The sequence below is a fragment of the Oncorhynchus masou genome, chromosome 19 (assembly GCF_036934945.1).
Source record: "Oncorhynchus masou masou isolate Uvic2021 chromosome 19, UVic_Omas_1.1, whole genome shotgun sequence".
Lineage (NCBI taxonomy): Eukaryota > Metazoa > Chordata > Actinopteri > Salmoniformes > Salmonidae > Oncorhynchus > Oncorhynchus masou.
The window spans coordinates 35,672,623-35,675,171 of record NC_088230.1 but is presented as its reverse complement, the minus strand read 5'-3'; positions in this window follow the sequence as shown (position 1 = coordinate 35,675,171).

Here is a 2,549-nt window from a genome sequence, read left to right as displayed (position 1 = left end):
GTATGTTAATTAAAACAATGTGTGTGGAACACAACTGTCCAGCTGGTCTGACAGGGGGGAAACTTTGTTTTGGTTTAAAACTATGAAGTTGATCTTGCGGATTGACTGAGTCATTCTTTGCATTCATAGCTCCTCCATGTATGAATGTCAGAGGTTGTGTTACCTTTCTCCATCCCCATCAGCTTTGTAGCAAACTAAGTGGTTGTGGGTGCGAACAGAGCTATGCTGTCCAGCGAGCCTTCTCTCTCTCTCTCTCTCTCTCTCTCGCTCTCTCCCTCTCTCTCTCTCTCTCTCTCTCTCTCTCTCTCTCTCTCTCTCTCTCTCTCTCTCTCTCTCTCTCTCTCTCTCTCTCTCTCTCTATGTATCTCTCTCTCTCTCTCTCTGTGTCTCTCTCTCTCTCTGTCTGTCTCTCTCTGTCTCTTCTCTCTATGTCTCTCTCTCTATGTATCTCTTTCTCTCTCTCTCTCTCTCTCTCTCTCTCTCTCTCTCTCTCTCTCTCTCTCTCTCTCTCTGTCTCTCTCTCTATGTATCTCTCTCTCTCTCTCTCTCTATGTATCTCTCTCTCTATGTCTCTCTCTCTTTCTCTCTCTTTCTCTCTCTATGTATCTCTCTCTCTATGTATCTCTCTCTCTCTATGTATCTCTTTCTCTCTCTCTATGTATCTCTTTCTCTCTCTCTATGTATCTCTATCTCTCTCTCTCTTTTTCCCTCTCTCTCATTCTCTAATTCACTAATTCTCTCTCTCATTCTCTAATTCTCTCTCTCTTATTAGTCTGTGTACTTTACTGTATTTATACTTGAGATATCGTTATCATGAGTTGTTATTATATTAAATGTGTTATTATGAGTTGAGGTTATTGTATTACATGTGTAATTATGACTGTTGTCGTAAACCGTGGGGTGTTGGGTTGAGCGCACAGAGATGGACACAGAGACAGGCAAGTTCTAGTCAGAAAACACGACTTTACTCTGAAAAAAACAACAACGTAACAACAAAATAACGGGTTTGGCTCGGTCCTTCTTCTCATATTCGGCTCCGTGCCTACGGGAGCTTTGTCTCCCTCTGTAGGCTCACTCCTAGCCTCTCTCTTAATAAAATAACCTCAACTCGTGATAACACATTTAATAAAATAACCTCAACTCGTGATAACACATTTAATAAAATAACCTCAACTCGTGATAACACATTCCTGCCATCTCCACACAGCAGATTGACTTGGACAAGAGCTGTTTTTACATTTCAACCAGATGAGCTGGTGCTACTACAGACTTCAACCAGCTGAGCTGGTGCTACTACAGACTTCAACCAGCTGAGCTGGTGCTACTACAGACTTCAACCAGCTGAGCTGGTGCTACTACAGACTTCAACCAGCTGAGCTGGTGCTACTACAGACTTCAACCAGCTGAGCTGGTGCTACTACAGACTTCAACCAGCTGAGCTGGTGCTACTACAGACTTCAACCAGCTGAGCTGGTGTTACTACAGACTTCAACCAGCTGAGCTGGCTCATGGTGCCATAGGTTGTCCCCATCTTAAATCAGTTCAATCAACATGTGAAAAGTTTGAAACTAGAAAACGTTCCTCCATGTTTTTGACCATCCAGACTAGAGACATGGTGATCTGGTTCCATCTCTGACTAGTCGTCTGTGGGAGACAGAGGCAGCTGAAGGCTTGTTGGATCTGAGAGCCAATGTTTACCTCCCTCAACCCTCCCATCCGGTGATGGGATGACCTCATAGTATGGTTTCTTTCTACAGTTCCACTACACTTATGGTTTAGGGGGAATCTGCAGGGTTACCACTTGGCAGCTACTGGTGATGCAGCTTTTCTTAGAAACCAACATAAAGAAATCATTTCACTTACTAAATTGGTTTATGTCATGGAATACTTTTTCCCCCCAATAATCTGCTGCAGGCGTGTACTAGTCCGGTCAAAGACAGGTCAAAATATGTCATTTCTAAATGTACCTCACCTCTCTCTCCTCCTCCTCCTCCCTCTCTCACATCACCCTGTCTCTCTCTCCTCCTCCTCCTCCCTCTCTCACATCACCCTGTCTCTCTCTCCTCCTCCCTCTCTCACATCACCCTGTCTCTCTCCTTCTCCTCCTCCCTCTCTCACATCACCCTGTCTCTCTCCTCCTCCTCCTCCCTCTCTCACATCACCCTGTCTCTCTCCTCCTCCTCCTCCCTCTCTCACATCACCCTGTCTCTCTCCTCCTCCTCCTCCCTTTCTCACATCACCCTGTCTCTCTCCTCCTCCTCCTCCATCTCTCACATCACCCTGTCTCTCTCCTCCTCCCCCTCACTCTCTCACATCACCCTGTCTCTCTCCTCCTCCTCCCTCTCTCACATCACCCTGTCTCTCTCCTCCTCCCCCTCCCTCTCTCACATCACCCTGTCTCTCTCCTCCTCCTCCCTCTCTCACATCACCCTGTCTCTCTCCTCCTCCTCCCTCTCTCACATCACCCTGTCTCTCTCCTCCTCCTCCCTCTCTCACATCACCCTGTCTCTCTCCTCCTCCTCCTCCCTTTCTCACATCACCCTGTCTCT